Source organism: Callorhinchus milii, unplaced genomic scaffold, assembly GCF_018977255.1.
Source record: "Callorhinchus milii isolate IMCB2004 unplaced genomic scaffold, IMCB_Cmil_1.0 Scaffold38, whole genome shotgun sequence".
NCBI lineage: Eukaryota > Metazoa > Chordata > Chondrichthyes > Chimaeriformes > Callorhinchidae > Callorhinchus > Callorhinchus milii.
Window position 1 is genome coordinate 291,050 of NW_024704779.1, and position 21,491 is coordinate 312,540.

General features: G+C 40.5%; 2 non-coding genes across 2 annotated transcripts; both read right to left on the reverse strand.

Annotated features, from left to right (window-relative positions):
• Nucleotides 1-6,615: 6,615 nt before the first annotated feature.
• trnap-agg lies at nt 6,616-6,706 on the reverse strand. The gene is given in 2 exon segments: nt 6,616-6,651; nt 6,671-6,706. It is a non-coding gene; the product is annotated as a tRNA-Pro (tRNA).
• A 572-nt stretch (nt 6,707-7,278) lies between these two features.
• Nucleotides 7,279-7,372, reverse strand: trnai-uau. The gene is made up of 2 exons: nt 7,335-7,372; nt 7,279-7,314 (listed from the first exon to the last, which is right to left on the reverse strand). It is a non-coding gene; the product is annotated as a tRNA-Ile (tRNA).
• Nucleotides 7,373-21,491: the final 14,119 nt, after the last annotated feature.

The window sequence follows — 21,491 nt, forward strand, 5'->3', positions numbered from 1 at the left end:
GCGTCAGTGACAGTTACACTGGGAATGATTAATGTAGTTTCTCTCTTATTCTTGTCAAACTGTGAAGTGAAACGGCGTTTGGTAAAATCTGCAGTGTTGCCAATTACATCAGTAAGCCGGTAGAGAATGTATTGGGGAGCGAGGCCTGGGTGATGTCTGTAACAGTACAGAGCAGCAAAGGACGAACTGGCGGTATATGAGCAGCTCAGACTCACTGTGTCTCCCTCTTGTTTGCTCAGCACCGCTAAATCTTGTCTGACTAAATCTCCCTGCACCTCATCTACCACAAGAGAAATGGATCAAATTCAAGCATGGCGCTATTGTAGTCCTGTAGCTAGGGGGTAAGTGCACTCGCCTCGCAAGTGACAGGAATTGGTTTCCACTCCTTGGCAGGACAGGGAGAAACCTTAGGCCTTACTCCACGCACAGGCTTCCGTTTACCTAACAATACGATGGGATTCCGTTGTTATACGATTGGTGGAATCTTTTTCCGAGCATAATAACGCACAACAAAGAAAATATTGTCTCTCAATCCACGGCTGTTTATGGAATACTGCTGTGTACAATTCGCTGTCTCGTATCGACCACAATATCAAATTATTTCACTTGACAGTGTATCCTGAGAAGCGAGTTGAACCACCGCTAATACATGATAAGGCACAATATGAAATGCAAGGTTTATAATTATTCTTTTTATTCTTATAACTTTTATATTTTCCTTCCCACTATCACAATATTTATAGTTAATTCACTTTACAGTGTATTCTATGCAGCGATTTCAGACTTCTCGAAGACGTGATTAGTGGCTGTATCAAACGCAATGATTAATATTTTTGTTATATTTACCTTTTCACGAATGCGGCTCCCAACATAGTTTGAGAGACAAAGCCACGAATGTCAAGCAAATTCAGATGTCCCTGTTTGATAAAGGCTCTACATCAATGATAGTCTCTGTTGTATGTTAAACAATCTCACCTGCCATAAAGCTAAATAGGTGAAGGAGGTCGATGTACAGTGGCATTGTCGTTCTTCAACAACAACTATTGCCATCAGAGTTTGATGATGGAAAGTGTTTGTCGACGGTGACGGATTTCAAAGTCACAGCCGTGACCTCACAGCAGTGTTTCATTGACAAGCTCACCCACTGCTTGTGGTCAGGCTGATAACTGCGGGCGTTGGGCTGCACTCATTCACCTGATCAGTTAGTTCAAATCCACCAACACGGTCACAAAATTGCTGTGAATAAAGCTTTGGTGAGAAAGAATCATAATAATCATTGCAGTTCGTAAAGCGTCATCGAGACAACAATTAGAAAAAACAAATTGCTTTAAATAACACCTATTATGACAGTACAAGGAACCGAGTCACTGGACATTGAAGCGTTTTGCCCTCGAGCTGCTCTTTGATATGTGAGATGGGTGAAGTACACGGTGAGTGGAGGGACCGTCATCGAAGACAAGGTTGAAAAGGAAGGTGGTGAGATGGGCAACAAAGGAGGCAATGGGACAGAAACATTTGATTACATTTCTGATTACAATAGATCATCTTACACCTTTACATGCTACCACGGTGTCTGCCACCCAACCTCAGCGACCTCCACAAAAACTACAAATCCGGAGACTCACTTCTTCTGTCAGGGATATCGATAATCGTTTCGAGTCGTTCCGTGGAATCTCTTCATCATCGTGAACAGTCACCCATTGAGTGACCAACATTATGGTTGAAGGGCTTATTACCAACGGGATAAGCGATCTGCTCCATGCAATTATATAAAACAACGGAAACATGATTTGCTTTAATTTTATTTGCAAGCGGCATTAAATCAACACCTGGACATGTAACCGATTCATTAATTACACTCTGCATTTATGTGACAGTTAAGGCTGTGAACGTTTAGCTGACAAGTTGATGTGAGGTGAATGTGGTGTCCTCTGAGTCTGTCTACAGACAAGTCTGCTCCCCGCAGGGCCTCAAAGCCTGACCAAGTTTCCTCACACACTTCAACAGACAGATGTACAAAGTGAAGAGAGTTTTTGTACGAGACTTGCAGTGCAGTCTATCACTGTGGTGAGACTAAAGGCACAGTAATACATAGCGTTGTCGGACACCTGCAGCTCAGAGATGGATAAACTGGTGAAGGAACTGGATTTGTATTGTTGAGCAGAGCAACGATTTCCAAATCCTGTTCCTTTGTCTTGATTGTCTTTCCAAGAATATGTCACAACTATAAACTCTGGGTGCCTTTCTCGGTAATGTCGGTACCATAAGAGAATGTAATTGCTTCCAGTTGAGGGAAATGTACATTCAAAAGTGGCAGTCTCTGTTTCTTTCCTAACTATCTGGGCAACTTTCTGACTGACAGAATCCCCATCACAGAGGTCTGAAATAAACATGGAAGAAAACGACAATTCGTTAATCACTATTTTTCTCAATTATTGCTTTCAGCGTCTCGGGACGTTATCCTGATGAGAAAGGCACTAATCATATTGTATTTGTTAATAATGAAATAGTAATAATCAGTGTATATTACATAACAGATTATCACAATTGCGCACAGCAGTGTCCCACATTTATTCACGGAAAGAGTTGTCAAATTACTATTTTTAATTTTGAATGTATTTTTGTCCCCGGAAAAGAGATCCGCCAATCCACTAATAAGGTTTGGTAAATTATTATTATTCAGTTGATATTATTACCGCTTTTGTTAAAACCGTTGATGAGCAAACAAAGTTATTCTGATTGCTAGGTAAACAGAGGCGTGTAAGTGGTGTAAGGAAACGTGCCTAAGTTTTCGTCCTGTCCCGTCCGGGAATCGAACCCAGGTCCTCTGACTTGAGAGGCGACTGCACTAAAGACTTAATTACAGGTCTCCCTGCAAACAATTTTGTTGAATTGGTACTGACATTCAGCAGCAACACTGAATTAGCTCAACACATCCTCACCTGAAATAAAGGTTCCCAGCACAAGACAGACAGCAAACAGCCTCGTTGCTGCCATTCAGTCTGTGTGGTTGTGTCTATGGCATCAGTTTGATTTTCCTCTCTCCATATCTGCTGCCTATCCTACTGTGTACTTCCAGCAATCTGTTTTTATTTAAAATTATCAGCATCTGAAGTATTTGACCTTTTCCCCATGAAATTGGCAATGATTTTTGAACAGGGAAATTATTAATTGCCATAGATAGCTTTGTCATACGTATAAATCTGTGCTGTGTTCGGCAGCGTTTTCTTTCATTAGTTTCAATTACTATAAAAATCAGATAATATACCAGAATTCTTCCGGTCTCATTCACGTATGCCAAATATCCTTTAGTAATCCAGTAAGCGATATCAAAGCGCCAAACCATTTGGGGACAATAAATTGGGGCGTACATTTCTTTACAACTCCTGATTAGTTAGCCTCATACAGAATGCAGAATCCAGTTATTTTCTGAAATGTTTCATCTTGTCTTATCAACCAGGATCTCTCTACAAAACATTAGCAATAGCACAGTTTTCCTGAGAAAAGATGAGTGTAATATTCAAACTGAAAAATATTTTAGTTGATTATCTTAGACCGTGTTTTAAAAAAAATCCAAAGATATTACATGTAAACCAAGAAAAGGGAATAACAATTTTGTAAATTCGATTAATTATTTGTTATCTATTGTAAGCATGGTGCATCACTGAAATATGTGACTAAACCTTCGGTGTGTTAAGTAGTATTGCACATTATTGCTAATGTTGGTGGCAAATCACAGTCATCTTCTCCGTACACAATAGGGATGTCGAAGACCAGAAAACACAATATCAAGAAAATTCTTTAAAAATCCAAGTCACAAGAAATTACTTGAAGTACAAAGCTCTTATTGCACAGCTTCCAAAATAAGCCTCAACGTGGTATTTCTCAATCAGCTCATCTCCAAATAGCCAAACTGTTTGAAAAGCCCCGAACCGTATGTAAAATTTGTGATCTATTCAAATTTGTAGAAGTTTATAAAAGAGTCAGAGAAACATACAACACCTTAGAGTCCATTCGACCCTAAAGTCTGCACCAACTATTTGATGAACGTATGCATTCTGTTTTACTGACGTGTTTAACCTCATAATTTTTAAGGGTCTATTCTTCACATTTGTATCTAGTCTGCTCTTCAGTGGCAAAATGGTATATGACTCTGTCACGATAATCGACAGGGCATTCTTTATTCGAGCATTATTATGAGTAAAATGGATCATCAAAGCTCTCTAATTCGCTCTTCTTGCGGCTAACGTAAACCAAATTCAGCGAATATCGAATGGTTCCTATGGATTCTCACCGCACATTTTCAAAATCCCTCATTTGGTTTCCTCACTGAACTCCCTTATCTTCTCTTTTCCAAGTAAAATAGACCCAACTTGTTCAATATTTCTTCACAACCAAAGACCCTCAACCTTCGAAGCATTCGTGTAAAGCTTCCCTGCAACTCTCCAAACCTTTAGCTTGTTTCCCGAAAAGATGTGGCCAAAACTGAATGCAGAAACACAGATGCGCCTTAAGGAATGTTATGTACAAAGTTAGAAATTCTCTTTGCTCCAGTGTGAATGCGAAGAAATGTACTGACAATAACCGCTTGGAGTTCAAAACGAACCCTTCATGCTGGAAGCGTCTAAGAATGCTGAAGTAAGCCGGTGCTTGAGGCTAAGTTGGAGAGAAAGCTGCTTAAGTGTATTTAGGCACTATCAAAGAGGAAGGAACACAGTGGGTGGAATAAGATTGATAATTCTCGAGTTTAAGATTGAAAACGCGACCGTCATGAAGTCGAGGGATACTGGTCAGGCATATCGTATACGACAGATAGTTGGGATTCCATTCTGTCGTGCAGTTGTGCTACTTGGAAAGGCTATTAAAAAAATTTAGGGAGTCCGTAACTTCGGGACACAAATACAGCGCAGTGACAATGGGATAAATTGTAGGAATCAGAAGGAAATGTGTCACACAATGAGCTGGTGGAAGTTGCTATCTGAATCTTTATTTTTTTGCCACGTATTGAACAGCGCGACACACCTTTATGTGAGGGAAATGGTAACAGAAGGCAAAGGAGGGAATAAAGATTCATATAGATTACAAACTCTAGCACGGTCTGCTTGATCCGAATGGACTATTTACACTCGGTACAAACTTAGTAAATCTTTCTAAATCTTTGATCACAGCCCTTTCCACTTGTTTTGCTACATTCAGCGTTTATTTACTTGCACTTCCCAGTCTATTTGCTCCTCTGAACCATTTATCCCCTCAACCCTCTTTCTCTCTGCAAAATTATAAAGTGATATGTCACATTATAAAATGTCTTCTGCACCCAATAGAGTTAACTTTTCAAAATGGTAAATCAATGCCACCGAATAAACCTACGTGGTATTCCAAATGCTACAAAAATGGGGTAGTAAATAGCGATGATTGCAAGCAGCGTTGGAAGTATCATGCTTTTTTTTTACACTACAACATTATTTTTGCTGAAGCCGGAGGCTTCAGTTGACACACTGATGTCACACTGAAAGCAATGTGTACTTATATGGAGCACGTATATGATTCTTGCATCAAGGATTAACTCCAATTGGTCCAATTAGTTCCAGATATGTGAACAAACAAGATAATGCGTTTACGTAAGTACTGCGCATGTAAACGTTGAACAACATTGGTTATTGTGAAATGGAAAATAAGTATTTAAAAAATCAAGCCTGGAACAAATAAGTACAGAATGATCGGAACAATATTATTAAAACATTTTACATAAATTTCAAGAAGAACAAATTTTCATTGTATCTAGATACAGCCACATGCAGATGCAGTTCATGCAGAGAAGTGCAATGGAGCATTTAAAGTTTAAAAATATATTATATTCCCACACTTGAACATAGAATATTGAAGAGCGAGATGGGGTGGTTGTCAAAAGGTGGGGAAGGAATGGTAAACAAGAGTGTGGTCATGTGGCCAATGAAGAATATCTTGAAACTGAACAAGGAAAAGGTGTGTGAGCGAGTGAGCTCTGGATTTAAAAGCAATAACAATAACAATTTGCATAAATAAAAGTTACGATCGATAAAGGCTTCAGTTCACAATATTCACTGCAGTGACATCAGCATCTCCTCAAGCTCAGACACTGTCAGCTGGAGCAGCCGGACGCACATTCTTCAGATGTGCTTGTCCGGTACTAGGAAAGTGTCCTGGAGTTCCCACATGACTCATGATCTAAAATTTCAGCTGTTCTGCCATTTCCCCAGACGTTTTTGGTAATACATAATCACGTAATTCCCCTCTGCAGATTTCCAACTCTCAACAAATTCCTTCACCAGTTTCACGACATTACAGCTTCTCTGTATTCACAGCTCACTCCAGAAGAATTTCTGCTGGAGATTTTCTATGAGTTCTTCAATTGGTGCACATCTCCTCCATGATTCCGCGTGCACTGATTTTAGTCATAGGAATCTTGCATAATAGTCAAGTGACTCAATAGGAATCTGCATAATACCACTACACCGCAACAGATGCTTACCTCCCTCTATTAAATTGTTTACTTTCTACATTTATATTTCCACGTTCGTTTATTTGTTTGAAAATGAAAACGGTGTGAGAAACACAGACAACATTCTGCTAAAATTTGGGCTCGTCCGGGATTTGAACCCGGGACCTCTCGCATATTGACTTAGTTGCTAACCCCTAAGCGAGAATCATACCCCTAGACCAACGAGCCACTCGTGCTCCAAATAACTGAAATTTCAAAAAGAGAACTTCGCAATACAAAATTTAATGGAACTTTATTGATTTGCTGAACAATTAACAAAAATCATCGTGATCTTCAAATGGAATCGTCAACAAAAATGATCAAAGAATGCTCGTTAAATGCTAATTTCATGTGCCAGCGAGACCACAGTTAATCAACTCACATACCACTTATCAACGAATATTTTCTATGCACAATGACAAAGAGACGGTTCGTTTACTAACGAGTTTGATGGGCAATGAAACAAAAGACTGTCATTGCAGCTCACTTGAAGGAACTCTCATGTTTCCTGAGATTCGACGTCCTCCTGCCTTAACATGCAATGCCTCTGTTGCAGGATTTTTTCACTTGAAACCAAAGTTGATCCAACATTTATGTTATATTTATTTCCAATTCTTACTGAGCGGCCTCCAGGAGCGTTTATTGAGGTTTGGTAAAGCACCGAACTGACAGCGGGTGAATCACAACAAGAAAAACACTACTCCGTGACCTCCCCTGTTGTCCACTCATGCAACTCACTTGACTAAACCAATGAAAAATACTGCTCTAGGTGAGGATCGAACTCACAACCTCGGCATATCTCGAGGAAGTACTGTCATATAAGTACCGCGCGCTAACCTATTGCGCCACTAGAGCTGCTTTAGTATGCACTTTAGTTGATCATTTCACTTTGGCTTTCAAAAATAGCAACAGTAATTACCAATTTAGGTTAATTTTAGGGAAGTCCGAGTTTCAATTTCTTAGACTCGACTTTTGTTCATTTTGAAGAAATGTAACGCAGCTCAGCACCCACCTTCCAAACTCCTCAATACCGATCCCCAGCTCAGGTCCGAAACACATGAAGTCCTGTTCCGTGGGACGTCGCCTCGACATGAAAGTCGCGACGGAGGGCGATACGTGAGGAGAGTAATCAGGAAATATTTAGTACCCTAAATGTGTTGTGTTCATCTGCTCAAAACAATAATTATGAACTCGGGAGAACTCAGCACCATGAATAACTGATTCGACCAGTGATCAAAGTGGTGATTTCAGCTTGAAAGCTCCATAGGTAGTTCCACCTGCAGCACATTAGGGGCCATTGTCGTGTTTCAAACCATTCAGAAAATCCTGCAACAGCGACACCAAGAAATTCTGCCTCAAATCCATCGAATACATGATTGATGAGCACATTTCACGAAGGAAGAATTCAATTAGATTATTACTTGGAATTTGGAGGTAAAATGCACAATATGGATAAATGTTTTGCTAGATTTAGCCTGGTTGGAAAGCTCCCTTGCTATCCAGTTGCATCGTGAGGGCTTCAAGAGGCTTTATATACATTATATATTATTTTTAAAATCACATATGACATACTATTTTTTATATAGTACGATGTAACTTGGCAACGCTTATTGAACTGAGCGTCCGTTATTTGTTAAAAATTAAATTTTTTTTGCAATGAATCAGAGTAAAGGGATATTTAAACACCTTCTTCATGTCCTCTCTAAACTTAGACTGGGTCACTGCATAGATACATGTGTTTGTACAGGAACTCAAAAGCTTCAGCATAAATCCCGTCTGTTGGAAGATATGTCGAGAGCTGTTTACTTGTGCTTGATAATTATAGTTTGTTATTGGCCATTTCAATGTATAGATAATATTCGTCATCCATAATAGTAGAAAACTCGCTGATATACTAAAAAGTAAAATAATGGATTTTCTTCGCTTTTCCATCTCTGGATCTTTCTGTTTCTCCCCATTCTCATTGACACGGATTCTCCTGCGGATTCTGCTGGCTAATAAAATGTGTCTGATAGTCAGAGAATTAAAGAGGGAAATCAAAAGTAAAACAACTAGAGGAGTGAAAACTCGGTAGGACCATGTAAACACTTTCCAAATTGGCAGACTATAATAGCTTGCTTTCCCAGTACAGTAAAATGGGAAATTATTAATGATCACCAAATGAGTAAATGCAAAGTACCAAGGCACACTTTGGACACAGTTTATCGCACTCACTGTTATAATAATGCAAACAGCAGTTTTCACAGAGCAATATGCAGTTTTTATCTTCTGACGACAAATGGCCACAAAACGATCGAAAGTGAAAGCAGCTGTAAACCAGACAGAACATTGTGTGGCGAAAACCAGCAGAACAACTCTGATACTGCACACCGGAGTGTAAAATAAGAAACTAATAGGGAAATAAAAAATATTTATGCGATTGAATAATACGTCAGTGATAATGACCATCAGATCTGCCGCTGCCATGGCCACCAAGTAGAGAGTGACGCCTTTGGAGAGACCGCAATTTCCCCGGGCCAGGATCAGAATCGCCAACAAGTTAACTATGAATAAAGTAATAAAAGCGAAATAACGATCAGAAGCCTCATAGTATGTGGTTCAGGGACTTCAAAACTGTTAGAATGGGTTCTTTGTATGATGAGTATTTTTGTTAGCGAATCAGATTTTGGGAGATCAATTTCCTCAAAGAAGCAATGAATCAATTTACTCATTTTCTTTCTTCGTTTGCCAGAACACCGATCAAAATGCAATTCTTTATTCAAAGTGTCATGGCTTTATTAAAGTCAACCAACTAGTCAAATAGGAACTCTGTCTCATCGGAAGGAAGGCACATTCAACAATGCAAAGCATTTCCATTTCTGCACTCCTGTGTCAGACTAGACTATGTGTGTTAGAATACTGTCGTGTACTCCTTCGGGCTGACCTGGTTCTAAATTGGTATGCATCACGAAGTAATACCGGAAACGAGCCAGGTGCATTATCAGAGATGGTGTACTTTAGATAAAATTTTGAACCGAGTTACCATAATCTGAAGGACAGCATCTCTGATAATCCAACCCTTCTCAATATTGCAATGTGAGCCTTGGTTGTGTGCTTAACTTACCAAAATGGAACTTGAACTGATATTCAGGGTGTGAATTCCGGGTATTGGTGGAAAATAGCCAGCTGTAAAGAGCATGGATGGCAATCAAATATGCTATCTCGCCTGCTTTGCTGCTCCTTCTTGATATCGCAACAACCTACGAGTTAAGGGATTCGGCTTTCAGCGTTAAAAGGTGCAGAGGGTAACAACCCGATTCCCTCCAGGTTCTACTGGTGAGCCACGGTGACACAGCTTATCTATGATCAGCAATATTCTGGTGTAATATAACTCCGACTTCTGACTCACGAACCTGGCTCATCAACCAAAGCATCGACACTGTTCTGAAATTCATTTGCCAAGTATTTCTTCATGGAACCTGTTCAGTTCCAAGGAGAACACACTTCACTTCACCCTCCACCAACCGTGAAGGATTGAGTGTTTCTACTGAGCCACACAGAACACCAATTAACAGAATGCACAGCGAGTCAACGACTTTCATAATAATTCATATGTTAAAGTATCTCACCAGGAACTCCAACTATAGCAAGAATGGGGTAGTAAATTACTTCCACGTCATATATTGTTAAATATACCATGTTTTCAGGCAGACAAGCCCACGTGTGTTCTTTCTGCAGGATGGTTCCTTTGAACAGAATGAATTGGACTTTATAATAACGGTAAGCCTCCAGGGAAGAATTAATTGGTATCATGACTGATGTAATTTTACAGTCATTGAACACATATGTTGCATACAAAACAACTCTCTGATATGTGACAAAGAACATCAGAAAAAAATATGAACTGGGCACTGAGAATTTCTGTCTTCATTGACGAACAAATATATTTACTTTTATTTTAAGTTGGTGAGACCCATGATTTATCTGTCTTAAGTTATTTATTCGCGAAATTTTTCTTAGAGTTTTGGCGTAGAATACATTATTTACACGTCGTGTAATTTCGAGTAGTAGATCGAAAGTTCGTGTTGTTTTCTGGTGAGAAGTAATTAGGTTCATGAATTTGAGACGCTTGTCGGGATATGAGGATAGTAAAGGACAACAAGCTTCATTGGAGCCTCCAACGGATGAAAAACTGCCAATTTCACCTAAGAAAAATGTTTACCAGAAGATAAAATTATGCGAAGCGCTTTTAGACGTCATTCTGACGTGTCCTTTCCAAGTGAAAAGCGTTGGCTAATGCGAAGATTCCTCGTTTTCTAAGCATATCGTGTTTTTCTGTGTGAGATACACAGTATGTGAGAGAGACAAAGGGAGAGTGTTAGATATAAAATATTTGACAAATTAGAGCCTGAGAGTATGGGAGATTAAGTGTGACAGAGAGAGAGAGAGAAAGAAAGAAAGAAAGAGATTATTATATGAGAAGACTACATTTCAAAAAAATCTATTTTCAAACATCATTCAATATCTGCTGATTCTCTGTTACAGTTTCTTCACTTTCGTTCAAAATGTCACTTAATCCATCACAAAAACAGCAAGTTGCCTTGAGTTTTGTCTTTCATACCGGGAAGAGGACTCACTCATGTAAAGCACATTTGTGATCTTCCACTGGAAGCTTTCACTAAGGATGTCCACAATCGTGGAAACTAACGTGATGCTGAAAGTAATACTATAGTACAGCACATGAGTTTGTTGGTACAACACAAGGCAATATTCAAAGACCGTGAGCTGGACCAGGAGGAGGTGAAAGCCTGAAACCCATATTCAATACATAGTAAATAAAAGGTCAAAAATATGAGCATATAAAAATTTCTAGGCGAAAGGAACCAAGGTCCACCGAGTTTACCTGCGACCATCGAGTTTACCTTCAAATCAATTGAGCGACAGAGACATGTCTGTATACAATTTTGCTAGAAGAAAACTGCTTTTGGTTGATGTAATTGCTGTCACAGTGAAGCCCTGGGTTGTCGTGAAATGAATACATTTGTAAGTAAGATATTCAAAGATAAAATCTGAATAGAACGAGATAGAAACACTGACCGCTGTGAGACATGGGATTGTTTGCTAATCCGGCTTCATGTTCTCCCACACCGGATATTTAAATGAAGTACAAAAGGCTTTAAAGTTTGATTCGGATGATATCAGCAACTAATTCAGAACATTTTTTTTTTGTTCAGCGAGTCCAGTAGCTCAGTGGTAAGGGCAGTCGCCTTGCAAGTGAGACACCTGTGGTCAATTCCAGGCAGGGCGAAACCTTGTTAAAGTTTCCTAACTCCACGCGCCTGATAATAATCCCTCCAAAAAAAGAAACAACAATTAATTGGTCATTTTAAATCCACGACTGTTTGTTGGACTGCTTGCGCAATTGGCGGCCGTGTTTCGCCCACATATACACGGTGACTTCACTTTGCATTATATTTTCGGAAGCGCTTGGAGACATCTAGAATTCGTGAACAGCGCTATATCAAATCCAAATATTATTATTTATTATTTATTATTGTCGTAGAATAATTTGGAATGAGGTTAGAAATACAGGAATTACGTAATCGCAGAGAATCATCAGTTATGTTATTCACGCTGAGCTGCAATGCTTACAAATAAATATTTCGAAAAAGTTGAATGATTCCAGAAAACGTTACAGACAAAAGTTTCTGTGAGGCGATTGATTAGCGCCGTTGGCATTTAACTGAAAGGTCGGTGATTCAAGCCCAACTAGGGACGACACGCTCCTGGAATAAATGTTTTTACTTTTTAAAAAATTTCTTTGCACTTGAAAGAAATCGTGAAAATGTGATTGACTCTGCTGTCTTTATTTTCTAAACACTGCAAAACATTCCGCAAAACCTTCATTGGTGAATGGGATTTTTTTTTTGCTTTTTCTTGGAAATCGAAAGGATTTCTACATCCTGTCTTCGGCACGCATTCGAAATTCAAGAACAAATTACTAGTGAGAAGATTTTTAACTCTTGCTGATGAATGGAATTGCTGTAGCTGGTGAAACTACTGAAATTAGTGGAACTAATTGAATCAAAGTCATCGAAGGGCCAATTACACTGTGTTTATCGTATATTATAATGAATGCCCAATTGTTTGACCGCAAGAAACCAGACGATGGTAAAACGAAGAATGTCGTCAGACTGGGAAAGTAATACCAGAGGAGTCCAATAAGGATTTCCTTTTGGGACTATTTTGTTTAATATGTTTATGAATCATCTTAAACCAGCAGTCACAAGCCCAGTGGCTAAGTTTGCATGTGACACCAATCTAACGACAGCAGTAGATTTGAAAGCTGAACAAGAAAGGTTACAGAAGGAAATGAACAAGCTTGGGAATGCGGCCGATCAGCGGGAGATGAAACTCAATATGGAAAAATGTAAAGTACTCCACATGGGGACATAATAGACCTGAAATGGACTATCCTTTGGTTGGAAAAATAAAGAATGTATGGAAAATAAAAAGGATCTGAGGGTCCTGATTGACAATAAACGGAAGCTATCCCAACAATGCTCTGTGGAAGTGACTAAAGCTAACTAGATGTTCGTATGTATCAAAAGATGAATACCAAGCCGAAATAGAAGTGTTATCATGCCATTATGCAAACTATTGCTGAGAACCTACTTAGGCTGCAGTGCACAGTTCTGGTCGACGCAGTACCAAAATGATGTCAAAATAATTCAAAAGATACAGAGGAAGGCAAACAAATTATTTGACAGAATGGAAGGACTGGGCAATGAGCAGCGACAAAGTCAATTCGGCACGGAACTCAAACACTATTTCGGTGAGCAGTAGAGAACTAGTGGAACAGTTTGGAAAGAGAAGGCGGACAGGATTTAAGATATAAAGTGGAGAGACAATATATATCACGCGATGCTGATTCAACTTGTACAGAAAGGTAAAACTAGAGGACATCACTTGAGATTAAACAAGGTTATATTTAGAACGAATCAAATCAAACACTATTTCAGTGAGCGAATAGTGGACATATGCATCAGTCTTCCTTGGGAGGCGGTCGAAGCAAGAAACTGTTGATATTTTCATAGACCTACTGGATAGAGTTTTGGGAGGAAATAATATTATGGGATATAGCACATAGGTATTTTGAGGCATATGTGCATGCGATATTGAGAAATATTTTTGAGTAATGCAGACTTGATCAACATTTGTTACTTTTTACTGTTAGCTTCAAGTGTTACCTTGCCGTAAAGTTTCCATAAAAGGCCAAGAGTTTTTGGGATAGCAAGGAGGAACTATGTACGTTTTCAATTAGTGTATAACATTTCGCAAGAGAAATACAGCATTTGATTCATATAATTGCTGTCACAGTCTAGCCCTGCGTGATGGGTAATGACAACATTTGTAAGACAGACATTGAAAGCTAAATTCTGAATACAACCAGATAAAAACACTGACCACTGTGTGACGTGGTACTGTTTGCTCCTCCGCTTCACGTTCTCCCACGACAGATATTTAAATGAAGTACAAATGGCTTTAAAACTTGGTTTAGATCAAATCAGCAAGTAACGTTGGAAACCATTATTTTGTACAGGGAGTCTTGTAGCTCAGTGTTTAGAGCATTCGCCTTGCAAGCGTGGTACCTGGGGTCAATTGTAGGCAGGGCGAAACCTTGGGCAAGTTTCCTTTCTCCACACGCCTGATGATAATCCCTCCAAAATACGGACAGACAATTAATTGGTCATTTTAAATCGACAAACGTTTGTGCGGAATTGACTGCCGCGTTTGCCCACAAATATACAGTCAATTCACTTTACAGTGTGTTCTGTGAAGCGCTTTGGGACGACCTCCCGACGTGAAAAGTGCTATATCGAATGCAAGGATTATTATTTATTATTAAATATACGGTCTCTTCACTTTACCTTGTATTTTGTGATGCGCTTTGAGAAGTTTAGAAGACGTGAACAGCGCTATATAAAACGCAGGAAGTAATATTTTTTATTAATCATTGTTATAGTAGAATAATTTGAAATGTAGTTAGAAATACTGTAGACAACCATCGGTTATTTCATTCACGTTGAACTGGAATGCTTTACAAATAGATATTGCGAGAAAGCTGAATGATCTTTTAAAAAGCTACAGAAAAGAGTTTCTGTGGGGCAATTGATTAGCGCATCTGGCACTTAACTGAAAGGTTGGTGGTTCAAGCCCAACCAGGGAAGTTACTCTCCTTGAATAAATATATTATTTTTCAATTCTTTCTTTGCACTTGAAATAAATCATGAAAAATATGATTGGCCCTGCTGTCTTTAGTTTCGAAATATTCCAAAACACTCACATGGTTCATTGATAGTTTGGAAAAGATATCACTTTCTCTTGGAAATTCAACGACTTTCTTCATCCTATCTTCCGGAAGCATTCGGAATTCAAAGAGAAATTGCTTGCCGGAAGATATTTACCTCTTGCCGATTAATGGCATTGTTGGAGATGGAGGAGTGAAATTAATCTATGCTGCAATCAAAGTGATCGTTCGGCCAATCACACTGTCGCATTCTGAGGGATTTGCCTCATGAGCAAAAATGTTGGCTGCTCGTTCAGTGAATGGGAGAAGGTGTCATTTTGTTAGCTTCTGCACACAGCACTTTCAGTTCAGAAATCACATCTGATCTGGACAATGTACAAGATGAACTATATAATAAGGATTTGATAGCGGTGGGATTCGAAGCCACGTCCCCGAAGGGACTGGATCCTAAATCCAGCACCTAAGGCCGCTCGGCCACGCTACTCGCGTCTTGAAAACAAATTATACGGTCAAATCTCGCTATTCATGCAAAATGTTTCTCCGGCCATGACATTTTGTGCATTATTGGACAATCTGTTAACGTTGGTTTAGTAACAGAGTACCGACTTTAGCGATTACATCAACAATTTCAACACTTATTAAAACAATATTTAAACAAAGCAGGTGGAGAAGCTTTCGATTTTGATAAATTTCTAGATAGCAAACAGCTCTCTGAAGTTTCCGTACGCCTTACGGTTGGAAAACTGCTAAAAAGATGCACTTAACGTTTGTATTGAAACATTCACATAACTCAATACAGAGTGGTTGGGTTAGACATGAAGCTCCAAATAAGGGGACAATACAATTAAAGTAAGGAGAATCGGATGGTTAGGTTTTACAGTGGAAATTGAAGATAGATAATTAGACGGACGAACGGACGGACGGACGGACGGACAGACTGACTGACGGACGGACGGACGGACGGACGGACAGACAGACAGACAGACAGACAGACAGACAGACAGACAGACAGACAGACAGACAGACAGGCAGGCAGGCAGGCAGGCAGGCAGGCAGGTAGGTAGGTAGGTAGGTAGGTAAGTGGGTAGGTGGGTAGGTCGGTAGGTTGGTAGAGAAAGACAGAGACGGAGGCAGAGATAGAGACAAAGATAGAGACAATGCATATCATTTCAATAAATATTTCAGTAATTTCCATGTCTCCGAGTGATGCATGGAATTCTCAGTTGGTATGGATATCTTTAGCATGTTGATGGGTTTCCAACTGACAGAAAAATACATAAGTCATAGATGAATAATAACGGCCATTTTGAAACTGCAAAATTTATTTCACAACCCAATATCCTTTTCAACAATTGTTCCTTTCTTTTACCCAAAAGCGTCGTTGTTCCTTATTTGTCTATAACTTCTTAGGCCGTTTTTATTTAGCCATATTAGCTTCTTCATTTAAGTCGTCGCAATCGATATCATCCAATGTTTGTGTTACTTTTGAGCACTGCAAAATTTGTGGAAAGAGACATATCGAAATTATTTTGGCATTTTCTGGCTGCTCACAAGTATTAATCAGACTTATCTATTCGTGCGACTTCACATGCGCCAACAGGGCATCGCCCTGTTTTTTCAGCATCCCTATGGTTTCACTAAAGATTACTTAGCCATCGTTTCACAACCAATTAACTCTCCTTTACTGTCTTCACCATTACTTCCTGCACATGATGGACAATGGAAGTGGTTTAACACCACTATCATCCCCCTCTGTTTGCCTGGCTCTGTCTGTTTCTTACATTTTTATACGTCTCCTTCCCGACTGGTGCGTTAAGTCGACCCATGTGTTGCTTCTCGGAATCGAACCCAAACCAAAGTAACAATGGACTTCTTGAGACTGACAGCATCCAGATTGTGGTCCTTAATTATTTACTACTTCTGACAACTGTTGTCTGAGAGAAATTTTTACGTTTGGACGTCGTAACATTTTTTTAAAATTCAGATACCCTTTGAAGTCCAAATTTGAATGAAAAGTTGGACTTATCATTTAATTATTTATGCCATAACCGCAAGACTCAACTATGAGAGCAACCAGGTCTCAAGAAACAGGTATCGATGTAATAAATAAATAATTAAATCTTTGCGTCTCATATAGCGGTTTACACATCTTCTTGACGTCTCAAAGCGCTTCACAGAACATACTGTGTAGTGGCTTGACTGCATAATTGTGGGTGAAACACATCAGCAAATTGCTCGCAGTACTTTCCCACAAACAGTCGTGGATTGAAGTCACCAATTTAATATTATTTTTTGTTTTTGCGGAATTATTATGAAGCGTGTGGAGTAAGGAAATTTGCCCAAGGTTTCGTCCTGTCGGGAGTCAAAAACACATCTCTCGGTTACGAAGCGAGTACTCTTAACTACTGAACTAAATGACTCCAGATTATTTGTTAGAATATCACATGGGAGTCAGTGAGATCACGATATGACTGACACTGGCTAAAGCACGCACATCTGAGTCACATTTGTGCATGTGTCAGACGTGATCCCACCAGAAGAATATTCCAAAATTTTAGGCGATGAATGGTCGTAACCGACATTCCTGTCCAACTCCTGTTCCTTGTAGGACAACATTATAACAAGTCATCTATGGCCAACAAATTTACATTTTGAATCTACGTCCACAAATTTCCACAGTGCTGATCTTTACAATTTCCTTATAGCTGTTATTTTAGGACATCATTTTCCAAAGTGGCTGCTGCTTTTGCTGAGAAATCAATGCTCTACATTGCAGTGAATCCTGTCAGGCGCTTCGAGACGTCCCACTCTCCCTCAACCGACTTTGTGTTGAAAGTGAGAAACGCTGCAGTTGCTTCAGTTGAATGGGTCAGTGACCTAAGGGTAACGGTTGTTTGTTCATCCGCCTGTGAGTAATGCCCAGCGAGTGAGCAAATCAATGGTCTCGCTGGGACATACCCATTACTACAATTAGCGTTACGGGCATCAGTGCAAACCACCGCTACAACATGAAGAGGTTTCACAGTTTTTCGGAGAAGAGTTTTCGGAAAGAAACTGTTTTCCAAATAATGTACGTCGTCTACCCTACCCTGGGCCTTGTCGGTGTGCTCGGTGAGTCAACCAATGTGATCCATGGATCACTTCAGCTCCGAATGTATATTTACAGAAGATAAATCTTGGTGAACATGCATCCAATCTCAATGGTTATCACAGATTTTCACGCTGACACCATTATTCCAATTAAACTAGATTTTTTTCCGGTAATTTTGCCGACGTGTTGTCTGTACAATAATATTGGCATTTAGACAGTGCCCGCATCAACATTAATTGAAATATATGATACATATTTCTGGTTTCGGATCCTGTCAGTTCCTTGTCACTTGAGGCGCTGACAGTAACAAACACCACTGAGTATGCAACGCACCGCTGCTAGCAGTTGTGGGCACCACTTTGACAAATTTCACTCAAAGTCACTCGTTGAGATTTCTTGTATATGGAGTCCTGAAACTCAATAGTTAATCAGAACACTGCGGTTCGTGTCTTCTCCCGCACGAAGCTCGTGAGCCGATCACTCCCATCCTTGCCCGGCTTCATTGGCTCACTATCCCCCAGAGCGACGTGTTCCAGATCCTCGTATTTGCTTTGAAAGTCGTTCGTGTTCTCGCCCCCACCTTTATCTGTGACCTATTCTGACCATCCAAGCAGCTCCAATCAGTCGACTAGCACTCTCTTCTCCACGTCTCTTTGTCTCGCCGTCGGAAACCGGGATTTCAGCGTCGTGGTATCTACTCTCTGGACCTAAATTCCAATGTCGTTCTGCCTCGCTGCCTCCATCTCCGCTTTCCAGAGTCCCCTCAAAATTCTTTCTTTCAAATTTCACTCGGTCCGCACCCTTGGCTCAGTTGACTTCCCATAAATCTCAAGCGCTTTGAGATGTCCACTTGGTGTTAAAGGCCTGTACAGGTAATCATGTTACATTTCACACAGTGAAAAGTCTGAAAAATTTCCAGCATTTATTGTGAAGGTGAAAGTTTTGCCAGTTTGCGAAATAGTCGTAAACCAAGCCATATATTTTATTGAGGAAATTTTGTCTACGAAACACGGAGAATCTCCCTTCTCTGTTCCCATAGCGCCGCAGAAGATCTTTATCATCCACCTGAGCAGCAAATCAGGACCACAGCATAATGACTTATCCGAAAAGTGGCACCCTCTGCCAATATAACACCCCCGCCCCACCCAGAATTGCTGTCCTGCCATCAGCTTAAAACAAGTGATTCTAAGTCTCGACATATGGCTTCAACCCACAAACTTGTAACTCGGGGTGAGATTTGATGGACATTCGAAACCCAGATTGTATATCCGTAATTAAAAGGGAAGCTTTCATACATGTGTTCTTTAAAGTTAAACCAGCGAGTTGCTCTCTCTTTCCGTCTGTATCTCTTTCTGTCGATCGGTCTGTGCGTCTGGTTCTCTGTATTTCTTCGTCTTACTTGTCTTTCTCTCATTCTCTCTTTGTCTCTCTTTGTCTCTCTGTCTGTCTGTCTGTCTGTCTGTCGGGCGGTCGGTCGGTCGGTCGGTCGGTCGGTCTGCATTCCTGTGTTACAGATGTCCCTCTGTGTTACAGGCAACTTGCTGACGATCGTGATCCTTTCCCGAGGAAACTGTGGACTGTCCAAACGCATCACCCGCTATCTCATTGCCATGGCCGCAGCAGACCTGCTGGTTGTGATTTCCGACGTGATATTGACGCGGATGAATTTCCTTTTCTATCCCATCTGCTTCCTGGATCTAACACCCGTTTGCTCACTGTTAACGGCTGTGTTGTGTGCGGCTGCCGACAGCTCGGTCTGGCTGACTGTTGCCTTCACCTTCGATCGCTTCCTCGCCATCTGCTATCAAGGCGCGAGCGGCTCATGCGTCCCCGAGAGAATGGCCGCCATGGTGATAGGGGCGGTCTGGGTGCTGAGCTGTGCCAGCAACGTGCCCTGGTTCCTATCTTACGAGCCATGGTTCGTGATCGGAAACGTGTCTTGGTTCTGCAAGGTCAAGAAAAGCTTCTATGTTTCCCGCAATTGGACGCTGTTTCACTGGTTTGACATAACGCTGACACCGTTTCTTCCTTTCAGTCTGATTTTAACCCTCAACGTCCTCACCGTCAGGCACATTTTAGTCGCTAATAGAATCCGCAAACGCCTGCTGGGCCCCGGCCGTAGAGAGCGGAAAATTTCTGACCCGGAAACGGAAAACCGTATAAAATGCGTTGTTTTACTCTTTGCCATTTCCGGCAGCTTCATGTTGCTGTGGAGCACGTACGTTGTGTTTGTGATCTACGGACAAGTTGTGCATTATTACTACACAGATTACAACCACCCAGTCTACATCCTCTACCATGCGGCCATTATGCTCCAGCTTTCGAACAGCGCCACAAACACATGCGTTTACGCGGTGACCCAGACGAAATTCAGAGAAGAGGTGAAGAAGGCAGTGAAATATCCATTTCTTTTAATGATAAAGGTGTTTAAACCGTGAAAATCCTCCATCGGGGTCTAAAACATAGAACGTTTTCAGCTTCCAGCAATTTAAAAAACATAATTTGGAATATTGGTTCAAGCATCATTTCCTTGTTTTGCATAGAGAAGAAAAAATTAATATTTGATACACCGCCTTTCAAGCCAAGAAGATTCTTCCGAACATTTGCCTACAATCGCACAGCTAAAATTGGATAAGCATTACAATGGTTGTTTGTAATTTTGCAATACTCGGCTGCAAGCCCCTTTGACTAGATATTTAGTCTCTGAATTTCGTAGCAAAACGAGGGGGGACTTGGAAATCCTTCCGCAGTCTTGCAACATTCCACTTCTGCAAACACCTCAAATCTTATAAACCTGGCCATTCTGTGCCTCACACCTTCGTTTGCCTCTTTGAACGTCCGTTTCAATATTTTTCTCTTTGAAAGTGCTTTGAGTCATCTTTGCATCCAACCCAATTGACTTCCACCCTTCCTTAGTCCAAGCTAGCTCAAACTCCGAACCACACTGACATGTCGCTCAACAACGTGGACGCGGAGGCAGCCTCACGACGGGGAGGGATATTTACCAATTCCATTCACCTGAGCATCTGGATTAAGCAGCTGATGCTGATCTGGGCTGGTAGGTGGCATTGGATGGGGACCTCGAGAACATCAAGACGGCTGGAGATCGTAAAAGTCTGTGATTGTAATCCTGGGGTGGAGGAAAGTTAGAAGGATATTCTTGTTAAACTGCGATTTCAATGATGAGCTATAGTAATAATTATAATAATCCTCGCATTTGATGTAGCGCTTTTCACGTCAGAAGGACGTCCCAAAGCGCTTCACGTAACACACTGTAAAGTGAATTGACTGTATATTTGTGGGCCAACACGACAGCCAATTGCGCACAGCAATGTCTCACGAACAGTCGTAGATTGAAAATGATCAATTATTATTGTTTTTGGTTTTGGAGGCATTATTATTAGGCATGTGGATTAAGGAAACTTGCCCAAGGTTTCGCCCTCTGCCTGGAATTGAACTCAGGTCTCTCACTTGCAAAGCGAGTGCTCTAACCACTGAGCTACAGGACTCCACAAGTAAGCAGGAGAGATACTACCAAACAGGCAGGAAGTCATGTCGAAGTTCTGAGGCTGGCACAAAAAATAAACACTTCT